The following is a 25,071-nucleotide window of genomic DNA, read 5'->3' as shown; positions in this document are numbered from 1 at the left end:
CGTTTTACAATTCCAACTGAATATTGATTCACAAATAATTCATGGAAAAAGGGAAATCCTGTGGTAACTCAGAATCACCAAATGCTAGTATGGGTTTTGTAGCCTGTAGCGTAGGCCTATATGAAATACAGTGAATTTCGCGCCACATTGTTATGGGTATCTGTCATGGAAAACATATCCAGAGAGCTCAAGCTGATCCATGTAAACTTACGAGGTGATTTAATTGGCGACTTTTGAATTGAGTAATAGATGAACGTAATTTACATCGCAGGATAGTGGAATGAGTAATCCGTCAAATGAAGTGCTTGCAGTGAAACGTATGAAATATTACAATGTTGTACATCTAAAGTAAAATATAGATTAGGCAACTGATAGAGAACATTTTTTAGAGAATAACAACAATCGTAGCCAACAGTCAAGGAATGCTGACAGTAAAAACTGACATAACGTTTCTAATATCGCCACTACGTCTATTTCGCTAAGTAGCTTTGAGAAGTGCAGTAGATTAACAGACATCGTGTGTAATTTTTATCCTTTTTTTTTAATGAAAAGAAAGGCCTGAAAACGTTAGAAGCATCAGGAATGTCGATTCGTTGTAGAATTATGAACAAGTGTTGTATTCTGTATTTACAGACCGAGCAGCTTTTCTATAGCTACCAGCGTCGTTTCAGAAAGCTCCAAAGGATTTTAGACAGTCCCAGATTGCCGATTACTGAGCGCAGTGCTTGTTATGGAATATTGAATTACATAAGCGAGAGAGTTAATGATGAGGTCCCATACGCCGAGGAGTGTTGTGGACGATGCGGGAGATCCGCAGCACCGTACTAGGCAATGTCCTAGTGGAGGTGGTTTGCCATTGCCTTCCTCCGACCGACCGAGACAGCAACACCCAGTCATCTCGAGGCAGGAAAAATCCCTGACCTCTTCGGGAATCGAACCCGGAACCCCGTGCGAGGGAAGCGAGAACGCTACCACAAGACCACGAGCTACCGACCGAAAGACTTGAGATAGGGCTTATTACATCATTGGCAGTGGGAAGTCGACGCCAGCAACAGATGTACTTTAAGGCCTTACAAAAAACTTCCGTGGCTCACTGGAACTGTTTAAGTGTTACACTGTAACATTCCGACACGTCCGAAATGCAGAAAGACCTGCAATGTCAACCAGTCCATATGTTGACAACTAATAAAATGTAAAGTATGTAGTGAAATAGGTGAAACGAGGATTTATTTTTTACACCATATGTGATATGTCATTACAGCAAGCCACTAGAGTCAATTACTTAAGCGATGCAATTCACATACACTCCTGGAAATGGAAAAAAGAACACATTGACACAGGTGTGTCAGACCCACCATACTTGCTCCGGACACTGCGAGAGGGCTGTACAAGCAATGATCACACGCACGGCACAGCGGACACACCAGGAACCGCGGTGTTGGCCGTCGAATGGCGCTAGCTGCGCAGCATTTGTGCACCGCCGCCGTCAGTGTCAGCCAGTTTGCCGTGGCATACGGAGCTCCATCGCAGTCTTTAACACTGGTAGCATACCGCGACAGCGTGGACGTGAACCGTATGTGCAGTTGACGGACTTTTGAGCGAGGGCGTATAGTGGGCATGCGGGAGGCCGGGTGGACGTACCGCCGAATTGCTCAACACGTGGGGCGTGAGGTCTCAACAGTACATCGATGTTGTCGCCAGTGGTCGGCGGAAGGTGCACGTGCCCGTCGACCTGGGACCGGACCGCAGCGACGCACGGATGCACGCCAAGACCGTAGGATCCTACGCAGTGCCGTAGGGGACCGCACCGCCACTTCCCAGCAAATTAGGGACACTGTTGCTCCTGGGGTATCGGCGAGGACCATTCGCAACCGTCTCCATGAAGCTGGGCTACGGTCCCGCACACCGTTAGGCCGTCTTCCGCTCACGCCCCAACATCGTGCAGCCCGCCTCCAGTGGTGTTGCGACAGGCGTGAATGGAGGGACGAATGGAGACGTGTCGTCTTCAGCGATGAGAGTCGCTTCTGCCTTGGTGCCAATGATGGTCGTATGCGTGTTTGGCGCCGTGCAGGTGAGCGCCACAATCAGGACTGCATACGACCGAGGCACACATGGCCAACACCCGGCGTCATGGTGTGGAGAGCGATCTCCTACACTGGCCGTACACCACTGGTGATCGTCGAGGGGACACTGAATAGTGCACGGTACATCCAAACCGTCATCGAACCCATCGTTCTACCATTCCTAGACCGGCAAGGGAACTTGCTGTTCCAACAGGACAATGCACGTCCGCATGTATCCCGTGCCACCCAACGTGCTCTACAAGGTGTAAGTCAACTACCCTGGCCAGCAAGATCTCCGGATCTGTCCCCCATTGAGCATGTTTGGGACTGGATGAAGCGTCGTCTCACGCGGTCTGCACGTCCAGCACGAACGCTGGTCCAACTGAGGCGCCAGGTGGAAATGGCATGGCAAGCCGTTCCACAGGACTACATCCAGCATCTCTACGATCGTCTCCATGGGAGAATAGCAGCCTGCATTGCTGCGAAAGGTGGATATACACTGTACTAGTGCCGACATTGTGCATGCTCTGTTGCCTGTGTCTATGTGCCTGTGGTTCTGTCAGTGTGATCATGTGATGTATCTGACCCCAGGAATGTGTCAATAAAGTTTCCCCTTCCTGGGACAATGAATTCACGGTGTTCTTATTTCAATTTCCAGGAGTGTAGATTTCAAACGAGTTGACTACCTATATGTATATGTGAGAAAAGCAGATAACTGGTTGAGATTGTGAAGCACAATTTTTTGAAAGCTTATCTCGTGTAGGTTGATGACGCCCGACTAATTTATGCGTATTGTTTCTCTATCTGGAATCCTTACCATGCGGAATTAATACGAGAAACAGATAATGTTCAATAAAGAGCTGCACGAATTCGTTTGTTTGGTCCGAGTGATTACGTCTCAGATAGCCTTATCCAATTGCAATAGGACGCATAAAACAAACAGTACTCTTGAAATTAGAATCATCTATCTGCCAGCGCCACAACAGTAATTAAGCCATGTAATGACTCGCACATATATGTCATAAGATGACAGCGATAAATAAACCAGAGAAATTCGTACTCCACGATCACCTTCCGGAGCAACAAAAAAAAAAAAAAAAAAAATGTTCAAATGTGTGTGAAATCTTATGGGACTTGGGACTTAACTGCTAAGGTCATCAGTCCCTAAGCTTACACACTACTTAACCTAAAGTATCCTAAGCACAAACACACACACCCATGCCCGAGGGAGGACTCGAACCTCCGCCGGGACCAGTCGGAGCAACACTCAAGCACAAAGTGGGTGATAGAATTAACTGTTTTGGTACTCTCATCAACATTAGTCGAAAGTCGTACAGTGTTTTGTAGAGTACCAAGTGCACATTTAAATATAGCTGAGAATATTACGGAAACATTGATTGTCTAAGACAGAAAATTCCTCTTCATGAACGAAATGTAATTTTGGTATCTCCCGTCAGACGAGAAGTTGCGTGCCATCGGTCAGAGTTTCCTGTCTCGGCCAAACCTAACTTAACCCAACCTACGGCTCCGGAGTTGCCGCATGCTAGTCTTACACCCGGATGCTTGTTTACTCGGCTTACGCTCTCTTGCATGTCGTGTTGTGATTTCTTCACGCTGTAGCGCTCTGATAGTTCCGTGTTTGTCCCTGACCGTGCTTTCGGACTCTCTGCTAGCCGGTTAGTTTGAGACTTTGTGTTTATTTCGGGCTTCACGCATCATGGTACTTCACGCTAAACCTGATCGTTTTCATCTTCACTGTCATCCCTCTGTGCGAGATATAACAGTAATAAAACGTGAACATTAATTATAGCTGCCAATATCATTTAGGCAGCTGGTTTTGTCTTGTCTCAGGCCAAAAAGAAGTTGAAGCTTTCGTTATGATGACAGAACTTTTGTAATTGACAGATAACGGCCCTGAAGCTGAAGGTAAGAGAATGAGATAGTCTTTTCGCGGGCACACTACATCTATGGAAGCAGTATACTGCAGATGTGTGCGAAACTATGAGAGAGTAACGCCACAGGATGCTGGAAGGAAGTACACAGCTTCGAATTAGTTGGGAAAAACCTGTCAATAGCCAAGTTCGCATGAATTAGTCTTTATTGTTGACAACTGGTTTCGAAAGTTGTAACTGTCATCTTGCGGCCTGTAACGTAAAGCGTACACATAGAATACATCTCCTACCATGATTTATGAAAAAGAATATTTGAGGAAAAAGTTTTTGTTTGACATTGCAAATGGTATATGGAAAATGTACATTTACATACCTGCAAAAAAATTTTTTTAATAAAACGTGTGCCAATGTGAGTTAGTACACATGCCATGTTACCATTATGTCACAGTGGTTAGAGGAATGATCACATAAACATAGTTTAAAGAAAAGCAAATACCAGACTTCGAATTGTTTGAAGAATGCTAGGAAACCGACGTTCGTTTTCAAAAGATATTGCTTAAAAATACCTTTGTTTAAACATTCTGGTTGATCTCCATCAGGTCGGAATGAGAGGGAACGTCGGATGTTCAGGCCTTATTAAAACGCGGCAAGAATTGACTTACACTCTCTCGCAGGTTACTCAAGTTTTACATAAATAATTTATAGCGATATTCAGAGTGTAAAAATATTTACTTGAAGGTAGATGCAAAGTGTAGCCATGAGATACGTGGACCTTCGCTAACTTCAAGATTGTGTCAAGGTCGGCAATTTATTTGCGGGGTAAAGTCATCCGCGAAGCTGGATCACACTGTACCAATAGAAACAAATATCAACTAAAAGAATGAAAGAATTAAACAGTGTTTCCATTTAAGCTCTTCTTTTGTTGGTTTCATGCGTTCCTTTACGAATTCCTGTTCCTTGCAAACCTTTTGTCTCAGAGTAGCACTTGCAACATACATTATCAATTATGTGCTGGATGTATTCCAATCTCTGTCTTCCTCTTCAAATTTTTTTTTTTCCGCAGCTCCCTCCAATGCCATGGAAATTATTCCCTGATGTTTCAACAGATATCCTGTCACTCTGCCCCTTCTTCTTGTCAGTGTTCCCCAAATATTCCTTTCCTCGCCGGTTCTGCGGAGAGTCTCCTCATTGCTTACCCCCAACATTCTTCTTTAGTACCGTATCTCAGATGTTATCGTGCTATAAATGCTATGCTCCAAATGTACATTCTTAGAATGTATTTATCGTAGGGCAATACATATACAAAGGTTACTAATTACTTCACATCAGTATTTAAGCAGAGCTCTCCAGCATAAAGTAACAAATAACAACTGCTATAGATGGCTGTTTTACAACATCACTCATCGCTGTGCGGAAGTACCCTTGTAGGCATGTGCGGGACATGTCGATACAACATGGGCAACTGTCCCTCGTTCCGCACCAGTCACAGGATGGTGATAGAGATTTGCCCCATTTGTAGCGTGTGTCTGCACATCGTCCATGGCCCGTTCGGATGCCGTTCAAGATAGTCCAAATTGTCGCAGGCTGGTCGAATCCAGGAAGTTTCTTCTGGATGCAAGATAGCTTCAGGCATTGTGGAGAACAGTTTTGTTGCCAGCAGCGTTTCCATTCATCGCTGGGATTGAATTCAGTTTCCATGAGAGTCCTGGCTGTGATGAGAGTGAGATGTCTTGATCGTAGTCTTTTTCGCTGCGCTGGGAATACGTCGTCCATTATTGGAAGGCCGATGTTACTAGCAATCTTCTGGTATACACGCAGTAGCGTGCTCTTCCGCCTGATATCAGGAGGTGGAATGTGGCTAAAAATAGGTAGCCAGTATGTGGGAGTAAATCGTATTGACGCACTAACAATGTGCATGGCTTCGTTAAGTTGTACGTCTATCTTTTTTACGAGTGGACTATTAAGCCAGATAGGCGCACAGTATTCTCCTGCTGAGTATACCAAACCGAGTGCTGATACCCGGAGAGTGTCTGGTAACGTTCCCCGACAAGAGCCGCAGAGTTTATGGAGAATGTTGTTTCTGGTTTTTAGCTTAGCATATGTTCGTGTCAAGTGCTCTTTAAAAGGAAGTGTCCCATCCAACGCCATCCCAAGGTATTTTGAGTGCATATTATGATGAAGTTTGTCTCCTTTAAAATAGACAACGAGGCCTCTGTGTGTCAATCTATTGGACAGTTGAAAACATGAAACTTGTGTTTTATTAAGTTTGGTTGAAGCCTCCATTTGCGGCAATGGTGGCGTGAGGTATGTAGATCAAAAGTTAGGATTTCTTCAGTTCTTTCAAAAGTTTTGCATTGGGTAGCTATTGCCCAGTCGTCTGCATAGCCAAACTTTCTGGAATGTGTTGGAGGAATATCAGGTATATGAGTATACAGATTAAACAAGAGAGAAGCAAGAACGGATCCCTGTGCAAAGCCAGGGACTTTTTGGGGCAGCTAGTGTCTTTCTGTAGTTACAGTAAATGTCCTTTCAGTTAAAATGTCGTCAATTAATTTTGTTGTCCGTTTGCGTGGGACAAGTTGCAGTAATTTATAAAGCAGTCCATACCTTCAAACGATGTCATATGCAGCACTTAGATCGACGAAACCAACTGATGTTTTCTGCTTCATTTGGTATCCTGCTTCAATAAATGTTGTTAAAGATAACACTTGATCAGCGCAGCTCCGTCCCGGACGGAATCCAGCTTGCTCAAGAGGAAGGTTCTGAAAGATTGCTGGACTAATCCGATTGTATAGAATTCTTTCAAGGAATTTGTAAATAGTGGTCATTAGTTAGACTGGACGGAGTTCTTAGACTGGTCTGGTACCTTGCCGGGCTTGAGTATTGCTATGATTTTTGATTGCTTCGTTTTTTGTGGGACTGAACCAGATGTAGTAATGTCAGAGAAGAAATCCACCAGCCATCTTTTCGCGTAGTTCCCACAATGCAGAAGAAATTCTGGATTAATTCCGTCACTTCCCGTTGCCTTTCTGGGTTTTAGAGTTTTAAAAGCAGAAGAAATTTCAGGTACGGAGAAAGTTCTTGAGAAGTCAGATTGTTCCTTCGTGGTCTTTGCTTGGTGCTATTGATGTGGACAGAAGACGTGATGCAATTCTATTAGCTGATACTTGAGTGTTGTTCTTTACTTTAACTTTGTTTCCAATCAACTTCCTTAGTAACGACGATGCTTTTCTAGATGATGTTTGAAAATGAGTGACTCAACAGTCTCTGTCCACCTAATACGTCTGTCTGTACTGAGGTTATGAAGTAGGTTATCCGCTATTTCCTGGTCATATTGTTTCTCAGTAGCTTCTTTCCAACCTGCAATCTATTGCTTTCAGTAGCCTCTTGGAATTGCCTTCTTTGCTCCACTTACCACAGCCCTAGTAAGCGTCTTATGGTTTTTTGCTTTTAGGGAAATCCAACCAGGACATTTACCCAGATTTTTCTTGATTGAAATTCTCACTCTGCGCTGATATGAAACTTCCTGGCAGATTAAAACTGGTAGAGCACATGCCCGCGAAAGGCAAATGTCCCGAGTTCGAGTTTGGGTACGGTACACAGTTTTAATCTGCCGCGTCCGGGCATCCAGATTTAGATTTTCACTGATTTCCCTAAACCGCTTCAGGCGAATGCCAGGATGGTTCCTTTGTAATTACATGGCCGATTTGCTTCCCCATCCTTGAAACAATCCGAGCTCGTGCTCCGTCTCTAATGACCTTGATGTCGACGGGACGTTACACTATAAGCTTTTTTTTTATCAACTTGGATGCATGAGCTGTTAGGCTGATTGTGCGCTAATGCTCGCACCTGTCAGCTCTTTCTGTTTCCGAATTGTGTGGATGATGATTTTCGGGATGCCTGATGATATATCACGAGTCTCACACATTCTACGTGCCAACGTGAACAGTTTTGTTCCCATTACCGCAATGATTTTAAAAATTCCTATGGAATGTTATCAATCCCTTTTGCCTTATTTGATTTGAAGTCTTCCAAAACTCTTTTGAATTCTGATTCTAAAATTGAGTCTTCTATCTCTTCCTATACCGTCTCCTGTTTCTTCTTTTATCACGTCAACAGTTAAGCCCTTCCCCTCATCAGTTACGTTCTACCCCCTACATTTAATTTCAGCGAAGGTTGTTTTGACTTTCTATATGATGAGTCGGCCCTTCCGACAATCATTTATCTTTCGATTACTCACATTTTTCATGCAGCCATTTCGCCTTAGCTTCCCTGCACTTCCTCTTTATTTCATTCCCAAGTGACTTGTATCTCTGTATTCCTGAATTTCCCTGAACATTTTTGTACTTCCTTTTTTTGATCGATCATACGAAGTATTTTTTCTGTTACCCATGATTTCTTCGAAGTTACTTTGTTTGTACCTGTGTTAAGGTCTGTGATTGCTGTTTGTAGAGACGTCCATTTCTCTTCAACTCAACAGCCTACTGAGCTATTCATTATCGCAGTATCTATAGTCTCAGGGGACTTCAAGCGTATTTCTTAATTCCTTTCCTCAGTATTTCAGTACCCCATTTCTTTGCGCATTAATTCTCTCTGAGTAGGCTTTTAAACTTCAGTCTACTTTTCATCAGTACTAGATTGTGGACTGATCCTACATCTGCTCCTGGGAACGCCTTACAATCGAGTATCTGATTTTGGAAGCGCTACCTGACAATGATGTAATCTAACTGAAATCTTCCCGTATCTCGCGGCCTTTTCCAAGCATACCTCCTCCTATTGTGATTCTTAAGCAGAGTATTCGCTATCACTAGATGAAATTTATTGCAGAACTCAATTAACCGTTCTCCTCTCATTCCTAGCAACAAGCCCATGTTCTCCTGTAACGCTTCCTTCTACTTCTTCCCCGACAAAAGCATTCAAATACCCCATGACAACTAGATTTTCATCTCTGCTTACGTACTGAATTACTCGATCAATATTCTCATATACTCATTCTATCTCTTTATCTTCAGCTTGCGACGTCGGCATGTATACCTGGACTATCGTTATCGGTTTGTTGTCGATTAACAATAATTCTCTCTGCTCTATCTTCCTATTCATAACGAATCCTACTTCCGTTATATCGTTTTCTCCTGCTGTTGATGTTACCCTATACTCATATGACCAGAAATTCTTCTTTCCGTTTCACTTCATTGACCCTTGCTATACCTAGACTGAGCCTCTGCATTTCTCTTTTCAGATTTTCTCGCTTCCCTACCACGCTCAAGCTTCTGACATTCCACGCCCCGACTCGTAGAACATTATCCTTTCGTTGGTTATTCAGTTTTTTGCACATGGTCACCTCCCCATTGGCAGCCCCCTCCCGGAGATCCGAATGGGAGACTATTAAGGAATCTTTTGCCAACGGAGAGATTATCATGACACCCGGTGTCCCGTGGTTACACATTATGTATCTTTAATGCAGTGTTTTCCATTGCTTTTTGCATCCGCATGCCGTTGATCCTTGCTGATTCTTCCGCCTACTGGGGAAGTTTCCCAGGGTAAGAGAGCATCTTGAACCTCTCCCCGCTCTTCCGCCCTCCTTGACAAGGCCGTTGTCAGACTGAGAATGACTTCTTATGCCGGAAGTCTTCGGCCGCCATTGCTGACGGTTTTTATTAAAAAATTTAAGCAGTGTCAGGGTTCTAACCCGGTACCAAGAATGTAGATAGTGAAAGACGCTACCCGTAGATCTAGCTTAGCTACTAGGATTTAATTCAACGAATTGTTTTAACGCAAACCCCAATAGATGTCTCATTTAGCTTTCCTATTTAATGAATTTAAAAAATTATTGAGTTAGATATTAACAGTGATTTTCATCCTCCGCTGAAAACGCCTGAACGTGGCGTTTGACGACGTCTGTTCTGAATGAAACCTGCCGGCGTCTGTCTATACATCAGTTGGCGGTGGAGGCGGAAGAACGGCATTTTTGAGAGAGTCTGCTAGCAAATGTTGGGACACCGGCGAGTAACGGAGCGGTGATTCGCCGTGAAGTTGACGCAATTTGGAGCAACGGGGCAGACGTGCTTTCAGCGGTGGCTGTCGGGTCCCACGTGCTAAACCGTTCTCATAGAGTGCAGTAACGGAATCTTTCTCCGTCCTTGTTATAGATGCTTTTACTTACCCCTTAGACAGTGGACTCCAAGCAGTTGTAGTCGTCTTGTGGACCATGGTCTGAATATAGCTTTGCCATGTGTGTGTTGTATGAAAGTCGTTGGAACCGCTAGAAGCTTCGATGCCGGACCCCAGATATAGTTTCTGTTATTTTCAACTTCTATTGAAGCCAAAAGCAGTGCAGTCGCCAACCAGAATGTTAATCTGAAACACAGAGCTTTCTTACTTACGATCCTACTGGATGTGGTATATCCTATGCCCGTATTACACTACACTACTAAAAGCCTGTGACAAATCGTTTCAACTTATATAAAAGATGCAATAAAATGTTTTTATAAATTATATCTGGTAAAGTAGATTGATGGTGTATTACGGGCCTAAGTCTTCCTCCGACGTGATAACTGGCTCTCATATATATATATATAATCTTCTTCGTGTCCAAATTTGTTTCATCCTTTCAAAATGAAATCTCTTTCTTTCATCAGACCACGGTGTTGTAGTCCATTTTCTAACTTTCCTCTGACCAACTTTCCAATCAAAAATCTTTTGTCTGAATGTTTTTCTATCTGTAACATCCGCCTGAGCTATACCGGCTACGTTAAGATCCTTCTTAACCGTAGCGATCCATTTAATTGGCTGTTTTGGCCTTACTTCTGTTTTCGTAGAATTCTACTATTTGTTTTGTCAACCTAGTGGGTTGGGAGTCGGGACAGGTTCCATCAGACTGGACAAAAGCAGTAATCACACCAATCTTTAAACATGGAAACAGAAAAGATTGTAACAACTACAGAGGTATCTCTTTAATCAGCGTTGTGGGTAAAATCTTCTCAGGTATTGTTGAAAGGAAAGTGCGAGTATTAGTTGAGGAGCAATTGGATGAAAATCAGTGTGGGTTTAGGCCTCTTAGAGGTTGTCAGGACCAGATCTTTAGCTTACGACAAATAATGGAGAAGTGTTATGAGTGGAACAGGGAATTGTATCTATGCTTTATAGATGTAGAAAAGGCATATGACCGGGTTCCTAGGAGGAAGTTATTGTCTGTTCTACGAGATTATGGAATAGGAGGCAAACTTTTGCAAGCAATTAAAGGTCTTTACATGGATAGTCAGGCAGCAGTTAGAGTTGACGGTAAACTGAGTTCATGGTTCAGAGTAGTTTCAGGGGTAAGACAAGGCTGCAACCTGTCTCCACTGTTGTTCATATTATTTATGGATCATATGTTGAAAACAATAGACTGGCTGGGTGAGATTAAGATATGTGAACACAAAATAAGCAGTCTTGCATATGCGGATGACTTAGTTGTGATGGCAGATTCGATTGAAAGTTTGCAGAGTAATATTTCAGAGCTACATCAGAAATGTAAGGACTATGGTATGAAGATTAGCATCTCCAAAACGAAAGTAATGTCAGTGGAAAAGAAATATAAACGGATTGAGTGTCAAATAGGAGGAACAAAGTTAGAATAGGTGGACGGTTTCAAGTACTTAGGATGCATATTCTCACAGGATGGCAACATAGTGAAAGAACTGGAAGCGAGGTGTAGCAAGGCAAATGCAGTGAGCGCTCAGCTACGATCTACTCTCTTCTGCAAGAAGGAAGTCAGTACCGAGACTAAGTTATCTGTGCACCGTTCAATCTTTCGACCAACTTTGTTGTATGGGAGCGAAAGCTGGGTGGATTCAGGTTACCTTATCAATAAGGTTGAGGTTACGGATATGAAAGTAGCTAGGATGATTGCAGGTACTAGTAGATGGGAACAATGGCAGGAGGGTGTCCACAATGAGGATATCAAAGAAAAACTGGGAATGAACTCTATAGATGTAGCAGTCAGGGCGAACAGGCTTAGATAGTGGGGTCGTGTTACACGCATGGGAGAAGCAAGGTTACCCAAGAGACTCATGGGCTCAGCAGTAGAGGGTAGGAGGAGTCGGGGCAGACCAAGGAGAAGGTACCTGGATTCGGTTAAGAATGATTTTGAAGTAATAGGTTTAACATCAGAAGAGGCACCAATGTTAGCACTGAATAGGGGATCATGGAGGAATTTTATAAGGGGGCTATGCTCCAGACTGAACGCTGAAAGGCATAATCAGTCTTAAATGATGATGATGATGATGATGATGATGATGACGATGGCCTAGTGGGTGCAATTCTTTTAATGTGCCCGTTTTCTCATGTCGTCATGTATGTCTGTGTATTTCTCTATTTCCTTATTACTTCTCAGCCCTTAAGTTTCTCCATAAGTAATTTTGGGGCCTAATATTTTCCTAATAATCTTTCTTTCTTTTTAATTTCTTCAATATCCCTCTTTCTATTTAAAATTAAAGTTTCTGCTCCATAAAAACATCCAGGTTTGATTACAGTGCTGTAATGCCCAATTTTACTGAACTTAGAAAGTGATTTTTTTATTATAAATATTTTGTGTTAGTCTGAATGCGGTCGCCATTTTTTGACAGCGATCTTCGTTTGGTGCTTTTTCCTGAACGTTTTCTTACATGATTTTCCCCAAGTATTTCAACTGGGAAACCCTTTTTATTTTTCCATATTTCGTGTTCAAAAACTTTGGTGCTTGTGTGTTACATGTCATATATTCCGATTTTTCGAATGATATTTGTAGTCCTACTTTTTCCCAAACTTCTTTAAGAATTACAGTTTGTTTTTGGGCTATGGTAATATCCCTAGTTAAAATTGCCAGATCATTTGCAAAGGCGAGGCAATCCACTCTACTATTACTTCTAACTAACTTGATTGATTGATCTACATCTTGACTCGACTTCCGCTCTCGCCATTCCGTAATTACCTTTTCCAAAACACAGTTAACAGTAATAGTGTTAACCCATCTCCCTGTCTAACTCCAGTCTTTATATCAAATGGTTCAGATATTTCTCCCATGAATTTAACTTTAGAGCTAGTGTCGGTTAACATTTCGTTAATCAGTGCCAGATTTTTACTATCTAGCCCTCGTTCCTTTAAAATTTGGAGAAAATATTCACTACCAACTGAGTCGTAGGCCTTTTTAAAATCCACAAATGTGCATACACTATAGATACCAGAAATCCTTTGGTGCCCAAGGATTAGTTTTAAATTAAGAATTGTTCTGGACAGGATCTGTTTGATCTAAAGCCTGCTTGATATTCACCAATTTTAGGTTCTAACTGTTATTGGGCTCGATCAAGTAAACATTGCAAGAGAATTTCGTATGTGACAAGGAGAAGAGAGATTCTTCGGTAATTATTAACATCGGTTCTGTCACCTTTTTTATGCTATGGATGAATTAGGGTAGTTTTCGATTCTTCAGGTATTTTCTCAATTTGAAAGATATGTCCTATTAGTTGCGTGATCTCGTTTATAGTGTAGGTGCCAGCTGATTTTAATAGTTCTGCAATTATACCATCTTCTCAGAATACTTTATTGTTTTTAAGTCTAGTAATTTGCTTAATTATTTCGATTTCGTCAGGTTCTTTAGAGTTAGGGTTGGTGTTATTAGTTTGCTGTGGTTGGAATTTATTGGCTAATTCTGGACAGTTCAATAGTTTTTCAAAATAATTAAAAGTACCTTAAAATTTTCCTCGTTGTTATGAGCCGAACTACCATTTTCATTTTTGAAGCAAAGACTTTGAGGTCCGTAACCGGTTAGTTTTGTTTTGAATGTTTTACAAAAGTTTCTTGTATTGTTGTTTTGGAAGTCTTTTTCGATTTCTAAAAGCTAGGCATTTCTGTAGTTTCTTATAGTCTGTCGGATTGATTTACATGTTTGTTTTCTTACAGTTGGAAATGTGTTGTACGTATTTTCAGTTTTGTTACTACTCCAATTTTTGAATATATCATTCCTAGACTTAACAGTGCTGTTTCACAATCCGCGTTCTACCATGGGTGTCTTTGTTTTTTTCTAAGCAGAATTAAATTTTGTCGTGTTTTGATGAACATTTTTAGGCTTGTTGGAGTTGGGGTTATTTTAGCAGTGTCAAATTTTGGGATAACACTTTTTGTTTTGAAGAGCTTTTGAGATTGAATTTTTACTTTTATTCGCGTTAAATAATGGTCAGAATCAATATTAGCCCCTTTCCTAACTTGAACACTTAAAATTTCTTTGTAGTTAGGGTATGAAATTGCTGCATGGTCGATTTGAAATTCCCCGATAAATGTATCTGGCGCCCGCTAAGTTTTTTGTTTAGAAGGGTTCTTTTTAAAATCTGTTGACATGATTTTAAGATTAAAATTTTTGCACGTTTGAACAAGTGTTTGGCCCTTTTGGTTTGTCCATTTATTCGCAGGAAATCCACTCACTGTTTTCTTATATTATTCTCTTTACCTAATGCAGCATTAAAATCACCCACTAAAATTTTAACATGATTTGAGCGAATTTTCGAGATGATGCTGTCTAACGTTTCCCAAGCTTCATTAACTTCAAGTTTTTTACGGTTGTCCTCATTGACTGGGATGTTGTTGTTGTTGTGGTCTTCAGTCCTGAGACTGGTTTGATGCAGCTCTCCATGCTACTCTATCCTGTGCAAGCTTCTTCATCTCCCAGTACCTACTGCAACCTACATCCTTCTGAATCTGCTTAGTGTATTCATCTCTTGGTCTCCCTCTACGATTTTTACCCTCCACGCTGCCCTCCAATACTAAATTGGTGATCCCTTGATGTCTCAGAACATGTCCTACCAACCGATCCCTTCTTCTGGTCAAGTTGTGCCACAAACTTCTCTTCTCCCCAATCCTAGTCAATACTTCCTCATTAGTTATGTGATCTACCCATCGAATCTTCAGCATTCTTCTGTAGCACCACATTTCGAAAGCTTCTATTCTCTTCTTGTCCAAACTATTTATCGTCCATGTTTCACTTCCATACATGGCTACACTCCATACGAATACTTTCAGAAATGACTTCCTGACACTTAAATCAATACTGGATGTTAACAAATTTCTCTTCTTCAGAAACGCTTTCCTTGCCATTGCCAGCCTACATTTTATATCCTCTCTACTTCGACCATCATCAGTTATTTTGCTCCCCAAATAGCAAAACTCCTTTACTACTTTAAGTGCCTCATTTCCTAATCTAATTCCCTCAGCATCACCCGACTTAATTAGACTACATTCCATTATCCTTGTTTTGCTTTTGTTGATGTTCATCTTATATCCTCCTTTCAAGACACTGTCCATTCCATTCAACTGCTCTTCCAAGTCCTTTGCTGTCTCTGACAGTATTACAATGTCATCGGCGAACCTCAAAGTTTTTATTTCTTCTCCATGAATTTTAATACCTACTCCGAATTTTTCTTTTGTTTCCTTTACTGCTTGCTCAATATACAGATTGAACAACATCGGGGAGAGGCTACAACCCTGTCTTACTCCCTTCCCAACCACTGCTTCCCTTTCATGTCCCTCGACTCTTATAACTGCCATCTGGTTTCTGTACAAATTGTAAATAGCCTTTCGCTCCCTGTATTTTACCCCTGCCACCTTTAGAATTTGAAAGAGAGTATTCCAGTCAACATTGTCAAAAGCTTTCTCTAAGTCTACAAATGCTAGAAACGTAGGTTTGCCTTTTCTTAATCTTTCTTCTAAGATAAGTCGTAAGGTCAGTATTGCCTCACGTGTTCCAGTGTTTCTACGGAATCCAAACTGATCTTCCCCGAGGTTGGCTTCTACTAGTTTTTCCATTCGTCTGTAAAGAATTCGTGTTAGTATTTTGCAGCTGTGACTTATTAAGCTGATAGTTCGGTAATTTTCACATCTGTCAACACCTGCTTTCTTTGGGATTGGAATTATTATATTCTGCTTGAAGTCTGAGGGTATTTCGCCTGTTTCATACATCTTGCTCACCAGATGGTAGAGTTTTGTCAGGACTGGCTCTCCCACGGCCGTCAGTAGTTCCAATGGAATATTGTCTACTCCGGGGGCCTTGTTTCGACTCAGGTCTTTCAGTGCTCTGTCAAACTCTTCACGCAGTATCGTATCTCCCATTTCATCTTCATCTACATCCTCTTCCATTTCCATAATATTGTCCTCAAGTACATCACCCTTGTATAGACCCTCTATATACTCCTTCCACCTTTCTGCTTTCCTTTCTTTGCTTAGAACTGGGTTTCCATCTGAGCTCCTGATATTCATACAAGTCGTTCTCTTATCTCCAAAGGTCTCTTTAATTTTCCTGTAGGCGGTATCTATCTTACCCCTAGTGAGATAGGCCTCAACATCCTTACATTTGTCCTCTAGTTGACTGGGATATGTGCTTTAATTAAAGAGTATGCATTATTTGTGGATTTAAGAGACATTGTCATTAGTCTATTATTAATGGCGTTTACCTTCATTATTGAATTTAAAATATTTTTGAAGATTACAAAAGCAACTCCCAGATGTGGTGTATTATTAAGTATTCTTTTATTAGTTTTCCTTTAAAAAAAAAAAAAAAAAGAACGATAACTGCGGATTTGCAAGGTGCTATTGTCCGTCACTCGTGTCTCTGGAAGTGCCAAAACTTGAATCTTCTGTTCTTTTATTGTATCTCCCAATTTATGAAGTTTACCTTATTGCAAAAGTGTTTAAATGTTAAGCGCTGCTAAAATGTATTTGTTTTGGCTTTGGGTAAGTTACCCAGAGGAGTTCGACTCCCTCTGTTGAATCGCATTACATTTTAACCTGGCCGCCCCGAACCCCAAAGAACAGTTGCGCCAGAAATACTGGCGGTGGCTTGATCACCTGGGGAATACTGTGATTAGCAAAATGCTCAATGATGATTGTACCTGGAATCAGATGGGGTTGAGTAGACTAATTGAGTGAACTCAGAGTGTTAAGACTGGAAAGGTTAGTTCCGGAATATAAATTTCAGTCGCACCACTGGTGAACAGACACTGACCACTTTGCCGCTTGCTGCAAGTCAGACGCAGAAAGGATTTGGTTTATATATATTATAACGTTGGATTTGGAAATAGCGAAGAGGGATCATCATCACAACGCATAAATGTTATTTTGACATTTGCAAAACAGAACAAGTTTAAACAAAACGATAATCTTTGATTTGCAAGTCGTCGGGTGAGTCTCCTCGCCTCTCATTCCTCTGGATGCCCCTTCCAATTTGTGTCTGGCACTGTATTTTCTTGTAATCCTCCTCTATTTCGAGTTAATCTCGACTAGTGCAAAAAAATATTTCTTTATGTGACCTTCATTGAACCTTGTGGTGACCTTCAATAATGTGTCATTTTATGCGTAAAATTTACCGTTATTTTCAAATCTAAACTCAAATATTAGCGTTCTCATTTTAAAAAATTCCTTTAGTCTCCAAACCACCATGAAAATTACGACAAGGTCACGGCATTGGTTGCAATGCGTGACTCTTTGCCACCTACAACTTATATCTAAAACATTTTGTTGTATCTCATCTCTTTCCTCAGTTATTTCCCAGATGAATCACCTAAATGGAAAGTGCTATTGACGAACGGTTTTCACAAATGGGTTGGTAGCCAGGGACATAGAATATAATAATAATTAGAAAACGTATTTTCTGTGCAAACATGAATTTTTTAAGTGGGACAATGCCTGTGGGCATGAAAAAACTAAAAGTAGGGTAAATTAAAAAGTCATTGGAGTTTACTGCAGGATTCTAGTGCGAGTCGTCTACGAGATATCATATTCTGAATAGTTTCCACACAGACACTGTTTTGTGCCATTCAACCTGTTTAGTTGCAAAGTACGATATTGTTATGTTTGCTTACAATGTGCCTTGCGTGCTCCCGACTTGCCACTCAGTTAGTGCGTGACAGTTGAAGGAGTAAGTCACGAATGGGCGATGGGATTTACCAATGCAAGAAAAAACGACATGTTCATGGTGTATGTAGCATGTAAAAAGAATGCAGTTCGTTCTTGTACGGTGTATACGACAAGATATCCCAATAGACGTTAAACATCTCGGAAATCATTAACCTCTTCAACCAGTTACGTGGAAGTGGTAGTGCAAAACTAGGAACGTAACAGAAGGAAATAAGTGACGTCAGAAAATCGGGAAATTAGTGTTGTTGCTGCTGTTGCAGTGATCCGCAAGTTAGCTCCCGCGCAATCGCACGAGGCATGTAAGTATCTTACGCCCTACGCGTTCTTCATCGAAGTAGGTTCCATCCCTATCACACCTCTATCCATCAACAGCTGCATGGAAACGATTATGAGAATCGTGTTAACTTCTGTACAGGAACGTTAAGACCTAACTACACTCGATAATATGCTACGACGTGTTACTGCAGCCTGCTCCGACGTGTCCTCTACAATGCTAGCACGTGTGCAGCAGTAGTTCCATACCAGACTGGAAGCGTGTATTGCCGCTGCCAGTGGTCATTTTGAACACAACCTATGATGGTCAATTGTCTTCTCGTTACTGGGCAGATTCCACATAACTAGTGTAAGCACTTGTGTGCGCTACCACAAGTATTGTACAAGGACCGGCGTGAGAACTTTACAAAATACGGTATCTCATAAACGATTCACACCAGAATCCTGCAACTAACCCACTGACATTCTACTTTACCCTTCTTTTAGTTTGTTGATGTCAATAGGCATTGTTCCATTTAAAAAAGTGCATCTTTCAAATAACTTCCTGGAATTCAGGCAGCGACCGCCGATATTTCGGCGGGAGAACACCCCGCCATTTTCAAGGCAAACTGGTAACGGACTGGCTACGTACGTGCAAATTTAAAACCTCGGTTCTCGGACTGAGGCTAGGAAGATAACACACACACTGAATACTAGTGCCACCAAAGACGACCAAAGTCAGAGATATCGATAGTGAGACTACCTCACCTGCCACTTCGTAGTCTCACTCTCGATATCTCTGACTTTGGTCGTCTTTGGTGGCACTAGTGTTCAGTGTGTGTGTTATCTTCCCTGCATCAGTCCGAGAACCGAGGTTTTAAATTTGCATGTAAATCGCCTGTCCTTTGCAGTTTGCCTTGAAAATGGCGGGGCGTTCTCCCGCCGAAATATCGGCGGTTGCTGAAAATGTTACCTGGCGAAATTCCCGGAATTTATTTGAAAGTTGTGGACAGGTCTCAAAAAAGTGCATGTTTGCACAAACATATACTTTCTAAGTATTATTACAGTATGTTTATTGGTTAATAGTACGAGCCCCAGACTACCAATCCATTCTGTGAAAACAGTACATCAATTGCTCTTTCCATTTCCGCAATATTTGCGGTGCACGTTTTAGGTGATTCATCCTGTATAAAAAGACTGGTAACGTGACCTGAGCGCCCATTTTTGCTTACGAACTAGGAAATCCTAAACGTAATAATATAGTGAAATAGGACTTTCGTCGTTGTCCGTTAGTGTAATTACATGCGTGTTATCTATAAAGCAGGAATATCTATGGAGTGGCCGGCCGTGGTCGCCGAGCGGTTCTAGGCGCTTCAGTCTGGAACCACGCGACCGCTACGGTCGCAGTTTCGAATCCTGCCTCGGGCATGGATGTGTGTGATGTCCTTAGGTTAGTTAGGTTGAAGTAGTTCTAAGTTTTAGGGGACTGATGACCTCAGATGTTAAGTCTCATAGTGCTCAGAGCCATTTGAACCATTTTTATCTATGGAGTGAGCATAGCGCACTGCACATGTAGCCAACATCAAACTGCAATAGCCACTTGACTGATGAATGACGCTGTTTGTTTACATTTCGAGTTTGTTTTGAAACTTCAATATTACACTTATGTCCCTCGTTCTTACACGCTTATTTATTAGGAACAACAACGTTGAACAATTGTTGCTGCGGCGAATACAAGTCGTAATACGCCAAAAGGGAAAAAGTCACTTTTCAGAGGTAAGAGCCACCAAGATCTAACTACGATTATCATACTACTAAGAGGCGCATTATGGGTTGAAAAAAAATGTAGAAGCACATAAATACTTAATATCGTAGGAGTAATTTATGTGACTGCTTAGTCATATTTCTACGAGACAAATGTTAGATAAATCTGCAGTGCAGGAGTGTGCTGTCAGTCAGTCCACTGAATATATACGGAATTTGAGCAGCCCTAACCTGCAGATGAGATTTATTTATGACAATCTCAGTCACTGCTTCCGCAGTGTACATGTCCCTAAACAGTTATTCTCACTTTAAATAAATCCCCATAGAAAATTAGTACTTGTGCCAAAGTTTGTTAGGGCGTTGAATTGTAGGTTGTGCTAAATAGTAATTACTCACCAAAAGATCCGATACGTTGTGTCACTTCTGAGTTAACAAGTACTGAAGCTAGCCAGTCAGGCCGTCTCCCTCGCAAGTTCACGTGGACCCGCCAGTTACAGTTGATGTCAGTTGTTCTTATAGCATAGATGATAGCGCACGAGACTGCTCAGCCTTTGGTTCGGGCTCGATCCGTACTACCGTCCCATGTGCAGCTTTTGTATCGCTCTCTCGTTCGGTTTTAGAAAACCAAACGGAGAACACGGTTGGCGACACCGTCCCTGGTGAGCCGCTTGAATTTGCGCCCACAACGGCATTACTGGCTAACTTTGAAGCTAATTAACTCGGAAACGGTGCAACGTATCTAATTTTTTCCTTGACAATTATTTCTGAGCGCAACTATCCATGCAACACCCTTACAAGCTTATCAGACTGTTTCTGACCGCCCTGTATATGTAATGACATTCAAACTGTGGAGACCAGTTGTGGGTCAACATTACGCCGCGCTATAGATTTGTGACTATCGGAGTCAGCGGTATGTTAGCGCCAAACATTCTGTTCCGCACATCTGAATGCTCACTCCATAGATACTCCTACTCTACAATGTAATATAAGTGTAACTAAAAGGCTATTAAAAGAAAAAAAAAACAGAGAAATGACAAAGTCGCAAAAGAACATTTTTGTAACAATAAAGGCGGTGTTTGTCACCGATAATCTATTAGCGTACGTCTAGAAACACTCTTGAAGGCATCTTCTGATTTGGTTTCGCTTAATAGTGATCGATGTGCGGTTTGTACACGAATGAAGTTTTCGTTCCATATCGACGCTATAACTTGCGAAGGTGTTCACACATGTATTTATAATTGACGGTGGTCACCATTCAGTATATTACAATTGACCAGTCAGCGCTGTTAGAAATGGAATCTCGCAAGAAGTTTCCTTTTAGGATTTTCTTCTAACTCAACAACAGTGCAACGAACCGCTTTTTTAAATTTTTTTGATTAATATTTGATCGACAAGATCTGACACCTCGAAACGCTTCATACAACTTTTGGCAATGAATCACCTTCGGTGATGACTGCTTACAATTGCTTTGCAGAATATCGTTGTGGTCGTGCTTCTCCCGGCGACGAATTTCGGGTAGCAAACTATATTGTTTTGTAGAAAACAGTGTGTAGACCCGGCTCCTGATGATAGCTGAAGTGATGTGGAACGACGATAAACAGCATTTAACGCTGGCCAATATACGACAATTTCTTTGCTTCAACTCATTGATGAAAACTGGAATAAACAGTAGAAACAGTCGCAGCGTTCTCCATCATGACAATACAAGGTGCCTGACAGAATAGCTAGAATAATTAGTCGCATCTACCAGTTTTCTGTTGAGTCGACCATGAAGGCACAGGACTCTGTCCCGTCTAGGAGGGATTTCTGGTAGCTAAACTTTTTGATATTATTCAAACAGGGACTACAAAAAAGATGACGGCCAAACCTGTTAAAATGTATATGTGTTGACCACAAAACATATGAAATGTGAGTTTGAGCATAAAACACATGAAATGCAGGGTAGACTGTTAGATTTTTTGCGGTTAATCCACAGACAATTTAAGCAACAACCTTACATGAAAGCGTCTTGCTGCAGGTCAAGACAAAATAATAGGAATCGTAGAATGAATTTCCTTTATTTGTGCCAATGATTGATGACAAAACTTTTGGTCCCTAGACTACCGACTTCAGTCAGTAATGATCATCTTCAGATCTGTTTTGTAACTTGTCCTGAAATAACAAAGCCATAATGACGTCACAAAATACACACAGAATCAGCGTAGCATCGTCGCACATATTTAAAATTTGTTGCTGATTTTGTGTGTATTTTCTGATGATTCCACTATGGCTTTATTATTTTAGGACAAGCCATAAAACAAATCTGAAGATGGTCGTTGCTGTCTGAAATCGGTAGTTTCAGGACCAAATGTTTTCTGATAACTGGCGGAAATAAAAGAAACTCATTCTACACTTCCTGGATCACTGTTTAACGACCATGTCGCAACTTATGGTAATAGTTATTACTGAAAAATACAGCATGACAACTCGCCCAGTCCCTCTTTAGAGAGAGTGTGAAACTTACTAATTACGTTGGAAATAATTAATAGCCAAGAGACCTGCGTCTATATGAAGCCGAACCAGGAGCAGCACGAAGTAATGTATCGCGTCAGCATGGATAGCCTCTTCATACCTGTCGATGGAGATGTCAGCACAAATCGCCGCGCTGGATTAGCCGAGCGGTCTAGGGCACTGCAGTCATAGACTGTGCGGCTGGTCCCGGTGGTGGTTCGAGTCCTTCCTGGGGAATGGGTGTGTGTGTTTGTCCTTAGGATAATTTAGGTTAAGTAGTGTGTAAGCTTAGGGACTGATGACCTTAAGCAGTTAAGTCCCATAAGATTGCACACACTTTTGAACACTAGGAAATCACATCCGAAATTAACATTAACTTCATTCTGAGTAGCTGTAGTACTAACACGGACGGCTCAGTCCATGGCTGTTACCAATATCAGGAAGCATGCACACACACACACACACACACACACACACACACATGAAAATGACGGCGACAACCGCGCTAGAGCTGTCATGAAGTGGTTCTCATCAAGAACTACGATCGACTGAGTTGTGGAGAGAGTCTCAAGTAACTCATCTCGGTTCAGATGCCGCATGGCAGTAGGCATCCACCTGCAGAAAGTGGACCCCATATCCAACCTAGCACGGGTGGCAATTTCAATAGTGTTTCGTCCAGCCCCAGAACCTGTCCTCCCAGCTCAGGGGTTGGGGGGATAGAAGCGACAATTCTACAAAGACGGATAGGTCTGGTATTCTTGCACCTTAACGTAGTCGTGGCTTGAAATTCAAAGTAACGGATCGGAAACCTGTCCAGAATTTCCTGATCTTTCCGATTGTTACAAATAATTAACCTACGGTCCGGAAAATTACCACCCCCGCCCCCATGAGACGGTAGTTCTCTGCTTAGGTAAACCATCGGTAATCTCAGATTGTCGGAGTAAATATCTTTAACATAATTTATTGAAAAATTTATTTTATTGACTCTTTTCGTCGGAAATGTGTATTAAATTTTATTAAGAAAATCCTCTCTTTGTCAGGGGTTGGACAATGCTGCAGCTGTTGCTTCCGCACGCCCCTTGTAGGTCAGGGAAAAGTCTCTGCGCTACAAATGCTGTACGCAACACGATTGCAGACCATCAAATGGGGGGGGGGAGATAAAACTTGTGTCAATTCCTCAAATAATTATACCAAGGAACTGAAACCAACAAAAGTTTCCAAGAAAGTAATCGCTTCTTTCTTTGCTTACAATGAACATGTTCCAGCCATTTCATTACAGGATCGAAGAACAGTCAACGCTGGACAGTATACATCAATTTAATTGCCACAAGTCATTGACGAAAAGTGCAAAAACAATAGAAAAAGTCACAGCGTTCCCAGTCATGACACTGCAAGATGTCAAGCAGAACGCCAAACGCTGATGGAGAGACGCCGTTGCCATTTTCACCTGGTTAACGATCTAACGTCTCATTTTTTTCTTTTTGTACCCCACGTCAAACAAAAAAATGCACGCTAGGCGATTGTCACACCCGAAGAAGCTGTTAAAGTTTCGAGGAAAACTGTTTTGAGGTTCCGGAGTCAAATTGGAAAACCTGTTTCTGGCACTGGTTAGAATGCGTGCAAAGGTGTAAAAAATTTTAATGGCAATGTTTCGATGAACAATAAAACTACAGTCACCAAAACATGTTCTGCTTCCATTGTCTTGATGAAAACTTACGTAGCAGCCGTCGTATTTTTTGACTTTTTAAGAGCATATTGCAGTAACACACTTATACATATGTCTAAGGAAAATGGATACATAAGCTCAGGATAAAAATTGAAGCAGTAACAGCTGTCTCCATTAAAACACTACCTGATGAAAACTATCCAGTCACTCCTGTGCGATGTGAGACTGATCACTAAATGTGACGAAATGCAGACCCGCCATTGTAATAGTAGGAGGGGAGTATGGTGTTGTCATTAGAGAAGCAGGACCAGCAGAATAGGCCCCTCAGGGGAGTTCATTGACTTAGAAAGTGGACAAGTCATTGGACGTCATAGGAGTACCAAATCAACCCTTTCTAAAGTTGCCGAAGTCGACTGCTGGCGATTCGATTATGAAGTGGAAACGCGAAGGGAGCAGCCATAGCTAAACCAAGGCCAGGCTGGCCCCATTTACTGAAGGACGGGGACCGTCGAGCATTGCGGAGGGTCGTTGTAAAAAACCGCAGGAAATCGGCGGAAGGAATCAGTTGCTAGGTCCAAAATTCTACCAGCAGTACAGCTAGCGCAATGACTGTGCGTAGGGAGTACAATAGTCGAGCAGCTCCTCATAGTAGCTGAATGGAGAGAAGAGATTTGGAGTGATGAAGCACGCTGTACTCTACCCCAGTCCCATGGAACAGTTCGGATTTGGGGAATGCCTGGGAACATTACCTACCATCATGTTTAGTGCCAACAGTGAAGCATGGAGTAGGTGGCGTTACGATATGGTGATGTCTTTCGTGACTGGGGTGTGGACCCCTCATTGCGCTCAAGAAAACGTTAAATGCAAAAGGATATGAAAACACTCTACAATATTCGATACCGCGTAAGGTAGAGCAGCAGGTCGGAGACGATCATTGGTTGTAACAGCATGACAGTGCACCCTATGACGAAGCAGAGTCTGTGACACAATGGTTTATGGACAAAAACATATCTCAAATGGGCTG

Source organism: Schistocerca piceifrons, chromosome 2 (genome assembly GCF_021461385.2).
Source record: "Schistocerca piceifrons isolate TAMUIC-IGC-003096 chromosome 2, iqSchPice1.1, whole genome shotgun sequence".
Taxonomy (NCBI): Eukaryota; Metazoa; Arthropoda; class Insecta; order Orthoptera; family Acrididae; genus Schistocerca; species Schistocerca piceifrons.
The sequence above is the reverse complement of the archived record's forward strand: the minus strand, read 5'-3'. Positions refer to the sequence as shown.